This window comes from Sciurus vulgaris (assembly GCF_902686455.1).
Source record: "Sciurus vulgaris genome assembly, chromosome: 6".
NCBI lineage: Eukaryota > Metazoa > Chordata > Mammalia > Rodentia > Sciuridae > Sciurus > Sciurus vulgaris.
Window position 1 is genome coordinate 12,343,492 of NC_136466.1, and position 9,861 is coordinate 12,353,352.

Genomic DNA, 9,861 nt, shown 5'->3' on the forward strand with positions numbered 1-9,861 from the left:
CATCCCTGGGCTTTACTCCAGCATGGACAAGAAAACTCTTGACAGCATTTTGCTTCCATTCAGTTTCAGTTAGCAAAACCAGAACAATGTCTACCTGCACAGTCAAGGTGGTGCAGGTAAGCAGTGCTGAGACCCTTCCCTTCAGCCCTCAGCCCAGGAAGCTCTAAGCCACAGTCCCTGCCTTCTGCGTCCTCTCTGCAGACATGCAGTACCCACTTCTGGGTTACTGCAGTGATTCTAGGAGTCAACGTGTCCGTGGTTCACAAAGCATAGAACACAGGTCAGCAGTGTCCGTGGGGGCCCGTTGGAAATGTACCTTCTCCCACTAGACCCACGTGTCAAACTGGGGTGTGCGACAAGCCTTCCGGGGGCTTCGGATGCCCCTTCGAGGCTGACAACTACTGCTCTGAAATGCATGTGCCACAAGGAATGTGCTAGTTTAATCACTGCAGTCTCCTGGGCTGGAGCGAGGACTCCCCTGTTGCTGGCAAGCCATTTGACAACAGCTGTCAACAGCTGAATGCATCCCGATGAGCAGGAGAGGAGGGAAACCGAGGCTCAGAGAGCTTGGCAGTTCCAGCTGTGCTTGCACAGCTCCACAACCAGCCCCGTCTCTCAGCGAGTCACAGTAAATCCCGAGCCTTGGAAACCAACTGCCTTATCTCACAGCTGCAATCCCAGGACTGGAAAGAGCTCATTGCCGCAGGCTCTTGGTAACACCCCACTGAGGGCAAAGGTCTCCCAGCCCCAAACCTAGGTTCACACCATCACCGTCAACAGGTGTCATACACACCTCCATTTTCCTAAGATGGCCAAAGAATTCTAGAGAATACCAAGTCCCTAGTCATAATGGGATTTATCTGCTTAACTATTGGCCAGTCTTCCTCACCTGTGTGTACCCCACTGCAGAGGGACTTTGCTCTGATCCTTGGCACAGGTGAGGGAGGCTGAGCACAGTAGGCGCTCCATAAATACCTGTGGAGTGAATGGCCAACACCTGGCTGGGTGGGACTGATAAATGCCAATGCCCTTCGGCACCTCCACCATGCTAAAGCGAGCAGGTTCTCCAACAGCGCAAGGGGGGACATGGAGTTGCAAGGACGTGCTATCAAAGCAATCGCGAGTGAATTCCAGGGACCCCCACTCCTGTGTCACACCCCCAGCTCTGCCATGGCACTTCAATCCATGGCACCCGCTGCTCACGTGGCCTCAGTGCCAGCTTACTGGCAAGAGCGGCTTCTCTCCAGAAATTCCAAAGAAGGGCTCGGCTCTGATAAGACCCGGGGGTGGGGGAGTTTACTGATTTATTTATATGAGTTCTGCCCAGGTGGTTTGCAAGCACTAATGTCAACGTGGCCCATCGAGAAGAGACTTAATGCTGGCAGGGAAGAAATGGGGTGTTAGTCCCTTTACCAAGGCATGGGGGGCAGTAAGTAGCCTGACTATGGCTCCTGTTGGAGAGCATGATGTGCACTAAGCATGCGGGGACTTCCCGCAGCTGGTGTCATCCATCCTGATCACACCCTGGGGGTAGGCACGCCCTGCTCTTATTCCTGCACCACACTGAGTAGGAACTGGTTTAAGGCCATTTACTACTTGTGAGAGAGCCAGCCTTGACCCAGTGCCTCTTATGCACTGCAGGGGCAGTGTGGTGTCACACCAAGCACTGCCTGCAACCAGGCAAACGTTTTTCTCCATGAGCGAATAAGGCAGATCCGCTGACAGGTCTTCCCTTTATTCCTCTGTGGCTAACATGCCCCTCTTCTTTTGCTTTCTTTTCTCCTCTCTTGACCCATGCAAAGAGACTGGAGGATGGAAAGAGGAAGGCTTGGAAATCAGGCAGACCTCGATTCTGATTCCAACTCTGCCCTTTTCTACCGGTGCACGACCTTGAGCTCGTTCCCTGACATCTTTCAGTCTCAGTTTCCCCATTTGCAAAATGGCAGAAAAACAGGATGTGCAAAAGTGCCTGGCATGTGGACAAATGCTGGCTAAAGGTCACTAGAGCTCCTCATTATTATTGATCGCCATTGTCACCTGGTGCCAGTTGTTCCCACTGTTAGTGATGTAAAGACCAACAGTACACTCACCAAAAGTTCTTGGAATGCACAATGAACTGCTCATGGGAGCCATGACTGTCAGGAAAAGCCATGGTGGATGCCAGCTGGCAAGGGTGCCCCAGGGTCATCTCATCCTAGCAGCCACCTGATGCTGGCATCTTGATATTTCATCTGTCCATGCCAGTATCCAGTTGGTAGATCCCAGGGGTGGCCCCAGTGGCCAACTAAACAAGCAACGGCCACCACGGGGCAGAAAGAAAACCAGTGTGTTGGGGGTGAGGGGACCCCACCAAAACAGGCTCCAACGGCAGCAGGCAGCCGCGGGGGAAAGTCGGCAGCTGCTGCTGGCCTGGTGTCCTTGCTGCCAGAGTGATGAATGGAACAAGCCAAGAGAAAAAGCCAACAAAGGTGTCCCTAATCTTGATGCAGTTCCATGTATTTTTTTTTCCTCGCTGACCATTGAGGGAGAACTTAAGCTTCAGTCCCTTTTCTTTGGCAGACATTTGAAACTGAAAGATCCCATTTCTTCCCAGTGCGAGATGTCAGGGGTAGAGAGGCGACGGGGGGCAGGGTACGTGTGATTCCCAGCTCTTGCTCTCCACTCTCTCTACTCCACCCCCTCATCCCTGTCCAGCATTTTTATAGAACATTCTCCCTAGGCGCCACCGTGGATGCCAGTCCCGTGCTCCCCCACACCCTGCACCCCATTATTATGGCAAGAGGTTTTCTGCTTAGGAGCTGGAGACTAAACGGCCTGCTGGCAAAGGGTTAATAACAAGACGCTGCTGCGTCCAGCTTCAGTTTCCTCCCCTCTATCTCCCTCTGAAACGGGGATTCCACAGCTCGGCTCAGCCCAGCTGCAGCCCCAGCAAGCACAGCCTCTGGCTGCTCCACTCCAGGTGTGTGGGGCCAGGTGGCCTTCTGTGCTGGGAGAGGCCCGGTTCGAGTTTGTCACATGGACTCAACCCAGGTCCAACCCTCAGCCCTGTCCGAGCCCAAGTGTTTCCCTCAGCGAATAGCAAGCAGCCGGGGACAGAAATGCCACTGCAGCCACTTCTCCATCGATGTGGATGTCACTCATCCAGGGCCCTCGCCTCGCGGGGGACTGTGGGTCTTTGCTACCTAGAGCCACACGTGACCAGAGAGAGCGCCTGACACCCAGCATGAACAACCACCTGCCACTAGGTTGGCGCCTACTGAAAACGCTACCAAACCTGACCATTGGGACAGTTCTGCCAGCAGCACACTGGCCACCTCCAGATGCCACTTGTTCCAGCCTTGGCTCTTCTTATGTGCACCTGAGCTTGGTGTGCCAGCCTTCCTGGTAACTAAGGCAACCTGACTCTCTTCCCTTCAAAAGGGCAGTGTTTTTCTCACGGCTACCTGGGACCCCAAGGGATGAGAAAATCAGGTCAGTTTGGCTAAGTCCTCTCCCTGGAAGGGGGAGGGACGGGGACAGAGGGGAGCTGTCTTGGCTACTCTGTCCTGGCCATTGGGAGCATTGGCCCAAGTGACTTGGAAACAACTTTGACCTGCTGCTCACACCGTGCCCTTCAAAGAGTCTCTGCCTCCATCTTTGTTCGCTCATCTCCAGAGATGTGGTCAGCTGGCTGCTTCCAGAAGCTAGAGTTTATGCCAAACAGTCTCCCGAGCACCATGCAGAGCTCAACGGCTTCTCCTGCAGACTCCTTAGTAACATCCGCCCTGCGGTCACAGCAGCTTCGCCCCTTCTGAAGAAGGAGCGGTAATCCTCCAACCCAATTTGTCAAAGGCTGGGACCTCAACGTGGGTGACAGACCAGGAAGCCGACAGGAGTGCAGGCTCAGGAGTCCAGCAACTGGGTCGCCATCACTCCTTGACCTTCCTGAGTCTCAGATACTCCTACTTACATCATGTGGTTGTGGAAAGGATTCCACGAGATTATAAGAGAATGCTTAGCCAGCCGGCAGCACAAGGTGAGGATTCAATAGATAGTAGCATTTATTATTATTTTACTCACTTGTGGGTTCCCAAATCTCTTCTTTCTTTCTGTTGCCTATATTATTACCTTGTAACCTTATTTCTTTCTTAAAAATTGAACTTAGGTTCCCATGCATGGTAGATGCTCACAGAATATGTAGTCTTGAACTCAAGTCTTGAAAAAAGTAGAAGGACCCTGTAAAATGTGCACATAGGTATTATCATTACTAGTCTCTGATGATCACAGACCATTGAGCAGAAGCAAGGGCCGCAGAAGCTTTGAGTAAACCCCCTGGCAGGCTGGTCATACCTCAAGGAAGAAAGCACGTCAGAATACAGATTGGTAGAAAGTGACATCAGTTTGACAATGACCCTAAATCCATTTTAACTGGTTGTAAAAATAATAATTCACTTGTGATCACTAGTACTTAGACTGCTCAACAGACAGCAGACTCCTATGACACTACACACAATGGCCTTGACATTGTGGACGGAAACTCATTAATCCACATGCCCAAAAAGGATTCTAAGGAATAATTCAGTCACAATATAAAACATACCTGAATTCTTACCACAGCGGAAGAGAACCTGGATCTGATTTTTAGGGCAAAGTTTACATACAAGAAAGAGGAAGAGAGACCTTTACTAGACTCAAGGTTGGCACTATTTACTGTGTGACCTTGGGCAAGTCACTTATCTCTGAGTCTCGGTTTCATCTGTGAAATGAAAGGCCTGGGTTATATAACCAGAAAGGTCCATTCCAGCTGCAGAGTGGGGTGGAGGCACAGCCTCCCATTGAGTCAGGTGCTTTGCAGGTACGTTTGCTAGTCAAACAACTGGCATTCTGGAGTGCCTCCTGAGTGCCAAGCTCAGAGCTGGCTGCCCTGCCTATGTTAGTTTATTAATACTTGGAGTTAAGCCTCACAGATTTATGTGCTTTTCCTCATTTGATGAAAGATAAATCCAAGTTTCAGAGAGAACACGTAACTTATCAAGATCACTCAGGGAGCAGGTGGCAGATGCCAGTCCCTTTTTCCATTATCCACACTTGCCCCCTCCCTGGTTGACCATGACCGCTATAGGCGAATGAAACCATGCGCATCCCAGTTCCATTTCCCAAGGCCAAATTCCTGAGGCCGTGGCGCACAGGACTTCAGTCAGCAACTCTTTCTGCTGGGAACTGAATGGTGCCGGGTTAGGAAATGTGGGTTCTGGAGTCAGCCTGCTGGCCATTCACACCGAAGCTCCACCAAGTGCTGACTACTTGGGCCAGGGTGGTGTTCAGTGGCAGGTGTGAGGCCCTGGTATTAAAAAAAAAAAAAAAAAAATTGAGTAGCTTCAGCAAATCTAGCCTACCTAGATAATCCAAGTAGATAATTGTCCTAGTCCCAGGGTTCTTAGAAGGATTTAAAGAAATAACCCATGTAAAGCTCTCATCAAACCACCTGACTACAATAAGTGCTCGATCGTTGTCTCTTCTGCACCTAAATAGGAGGACATAGAGAGGGTGACAAGCACTCTCATAACTCAGGGCAGGAGTCATGAACCTGGCGTCCAATGAGGCCCCAGATTATGTGTGAAAAACTTTGTCGGGAGGCTAGGGCTGGAAGATCACAAATTCAAGGGCAGCCAGGGCAATTTAGTAAGACCCTGTCTCAAAATGAAAAATAAAAAGTGCTGCAGGTGCCCAGCTCTCCTACTCGATTTATACCCAAAGGATTTAAAGTCAGCATACTACAGTGACACAGTCACATCAATGTCTATAGCAGCTCAATTCACAATAGCGAAACTATGGAACCAACCTAGATGCCCTTCAACAGATGAATGGATAAAGAAAATGTGGTACACATACCCAATGGAATATTACTCAGCCTTAACGAAGAATGAAATTATGGAATTTGCAGGTAAATGGATGGAACTGGTGAGTATCATCCTATGTGAAATAAGCCAATTCCAAAAAACCAAAGGCCAAATGTTTTCTCTGATAAGCGGATGCTGATCCATAGTGGGGGGATGGGTAGGAAAGAATGAAGGAACTTTGGATTTTATAGAGAGAGAGTGAGGGGAGGGGTGGGGTGGGCGGGGAGGGGAAGTACGGTAGATTGTGAGACAGACATTATTACCCTATATACATGTATGAAAAGAATTTTTAAAAAAAATTTATCACTCAAAAACTAAGTTAATGAAAATAAAGTTTAAAAAAATGAAAAAATGAAAAAGGGCTGCAGATGTAGCTCAGTGATAGAGCCCCCCTGTGTTCGATCCCCAGTACTGAAAAACAAACAAAAACTTTGCACTTCGGGAAAAATCCTGCTTCTGTGCCAGGCTCATAAGGGTCTGAGGCCCCAACTTTCTATAATATAAACTATTTCTGAAATAAGGATGAGCAAAAGGTGGTCCCTGAATCAGGAGAGGAGCTGTCCTCTCTGTCTGGCCTCCAGATCCAGAAGCTGCCTGGAGTTCTCAGGTGCTTCCGTCCAGAAGCTGTGAACACACAGCAGGCAATGTGCAGGAATCAGGCTTCAGGAAACTTCTCTGGTAGGGCCAGTCCCAATGATCTATTCTTCCTCAGAGAACAATCGGAGTGTTTGTTTTTGCAGACCATGAAGTTAAACACATGCAGACCGCTGGCCCTGTGTTGGCGGCTTCCGAAAGCACCCAAGTCTGCTGCGAAGGATCCCCCCTCTAGGGGCTGTGCAGGCACCTGGCTCTCTGTCACCTCCCCGCATGGGCCTGGACTGGGGCAGAGCCTGTGAGGCTGGAGCCTTTTGCCCAGTGGGCAGGGCTCAAGCTACCCACTGGACCCTCTCCGGTTGTTGGGACAACCATCCTCAGGAATTTCGGTCTCCCAATCCTCCCTGGGTGAGAAGGGGAGCAGTTGGCAAGGCTGGCCGCTTGGCTGCTCTTCCAACCCCCTGGTGAAAGGGGAAGCTGAAAACTGGATTCCCTACCCCCAGCAGCTCTGTGCGGACAGCACACAAAACAGCTCAGCCCAGAGAGAGGAATGTGCCAAGACATTCTTTAGGGTTGGTAACCGGAGATGCTATTTTGTCTTTGGTGGCTAAGAAATCACTTTTTCAACTGAAGGACCATTTGACTTACTTCTTTTAAATTCAGGGGAATGGGCGGGCATCTCCATGATTCAGGTAAGGAAAACACCAAGGCAAACATACGCATGCGTGCACACACAGACACACACACATTCTTAAGGAGTGGGGTTTTCAATGGGATCTGTTGTTGTTGTTGTTGTTGTTCAAAGCATTAACCAGCTGCAAAGATGCACCTACCCTGGGAGAATTTACCTGCCTGCCCCAGCAGCCCAGAGAAGTTCAGCTCTTTCTAGTTTTGTTAAATTGCCTCCTTCTCTTCTGCATCTCCCTTTTTCCGCCATAAAATTGGTGAGTAAGGAGAGGCAGAAGGGTCTGAAGTCATATCTGAGAGCTGGCAGGCCCTTGCCGACCATCTAATCAACCTCCTCCCTCACCCAGGGAGCACTTGAACTCTAGTGATCTCAAGTTAGTCGCCAGAGCCAGACAGGCAGGACTGAAAGGTAGAAATCCCTAACCAGGCACGCAGAAGGGACAGTCCAGGGAACCACAAGTAGATATCCTTGGCTCAGCTGTAACCCCACACCTTCAGAGCTGGCCCACAACAGTGCCCCTAGAGCTGACCCCAAAGCTCAGGTGCCCCACACCAGGCCATTTGGGTAGAATGACCAGCAGGCCCCAAAATAAAAACCTTAAAAATCAATAAGTAGAGCTGGCAATTTAGCTTAGTGGCAGAGTGCTTGCCCAAGACCTCATGTTCAATCCCACAACTACCATCAAAGCAAAATCAAAGCTACCTAGTAAGGTTCAGTTGCACACGCCTGTAATCTCAGCAACTCAGGAGGCTGAGGTGGAAGGATCACAAGTTTGAGGCCAGCCTCAGCAACTTAGAGAGGTCCTAAGCAACTTAGCAAGACCCTGTCTCAAAATTAAAAAATAAAAATAAAAAAATTTTAAAAAGGCCTGGGGATGTAGCTCAGTCATAGAATGTCCCTGGGTCAACGCCCAGTACCAAAAACAACAATGACAACAAAAACCTACTTACAAGGTGAAGGTGAGCAGCATCTGTCCGCTCTTGCCTCCTCTCCATCACTTGCCAAGCTGACTAAAATCAAAGGCTGTGCGGGCCTGGCACTGGGGCCTCAGGCAGGCCATAGTGTCCAGCTAAATAAAATGAATGACACTGCCCATCCCCCAGGGATTGCTGAATTTTCTAAAGTCCTCTCTATTTATGGCAATAGTTTCCCACTGGTGAAAGTGGTACAAAAATTTTAAGAGTGAGTTGATCCAAAGTCAAGTATTAGAGTAAGCAATAGCTCAAGTGGATATACCAGAAAGTCATGAAGGTGGTTGGTCCATGCAACACTGAAATGTGGGAACTCTTCTAGCCAAGTCAGTCCTTCAGAGAAAGCTCCAAGTTGCCCTTTCCAAGGGTAAAGAATTACTGCTGTTTGCAAAACCTCCCAAGACTGCAGTATTCCCTCAGACACACCGCTATCACTGCCGGCCTGGCAGAACTCAACCTCCAACATGACATCCAACTGCCAGCAGGCACTGGGTGCATCAACTGAAGGGACCTGAACTGCGGGAGGAAAGGTGAGCTTGAATTTGTCTGTTCTGAGAAGAAAACTAGGGAAAAGGAGGCTGCTAAGTTCAACCACATCTGGGGCAACTCACTTGACGTGGTTGGGGGGAAAGCATGTCAGGAAGACAAGTCTGGAGATAGAATGTCAGAGCTGGTCAAGAACTTGGTGTATGCAGGTGGGAAGATCAAAATGATTGAATAAAGCACACCTCTGGGCTTCAAGTTTTCTCTTATGTTTAAAAATGGGAGTTGGGCTCTGATCCCTCAGGTCCCTTTCAACTTTTGAGAATTCCATAGCTCCTTCCCTTCCAAGCAAACCACTCATCTGACACATAGGGAAACCAAGGCTCACAGGGCAAAGAACTTTGCCTAAGAGACACTGTCCAGCATTAAAATGTTCTCTTCCAGATTTGGCATGGTGAAGAGCAGAGTGGGCACCCAGGAAATGCTGGAAGAACGAATGGACAGACGTGCTCAATGGAATCTACTGGGAATTTCAACTCTCATTTTCTTTTTGCTTCTGCTGCTTCTTCTAAACTCACGTCTTGCTACGTACCCCATCGTGGGATTTCTGAGATATGATCCACCCCCATCCAGATCCCGCATAATGAAGCTTCCAAAAAAATCACCTTCATTGCTTCAGGGGACCTGACCCCCAAGGTCACAGATCAGGTGAAAAATCCACATTCCTGAGACGCTTTGACCACAAACCGTGTCAGCAAAGGAAAACAAAGTGGTCTGGGGGTGGAGAGGTGGCCTTCCCCATTCCCAGGACATACATGGAGAGGGTGTGTGTGCAAAGTAATTCCAAGCAGTCCAAACCGGGAGAAAGTCTAGGGCGTTTAGGCTCCACCTGCCTCAGCACAATCCCGTGCTCCAGCCGGTGAGGCGCTCGCCAAGGTCAGGACGCGCTGGTGCATGGTTGAGGAGCCTCGGGCCCCAGAGAGGAGAAAGGGAGGAGAAAGCGGCGATGGGCAGGGCTTCGCGGGAGGCCTCTCACCTCCATCTGCATCCTAACAGCTTCCAAGTTGCTGTGAGATTCCTGGAGAACCAGTCTCCCTCGGCTGCCCTCCCCCGCTCCCTCCTTCCCGTCCCACCCCGGCCTCCCCAGACTTGCTCCAGCGCTCCTCTCAGGAGCCAAGGAGGCACCTGTCAAAATGCACACTCCAGGCTGCCTTCCCCTCGCCCAGCGCCCTTCCTCCAGTAGTCT

The 9,861-nt window shown here is 50.0% G+C and overlaps 1 protein-coding gene across 1 annotated transcript in view; it reads right to left on the reverse strand.

Moving 5' to 3' along the window:
- Positions 1–9,861, reverse strand: part of WWC1 (WW and C2 domain containing 1) — a 156,540-nt gene that overhangs the window by 146,124 nt on the left and 555 nt on the right. The window lies entirely within an intron of this gene.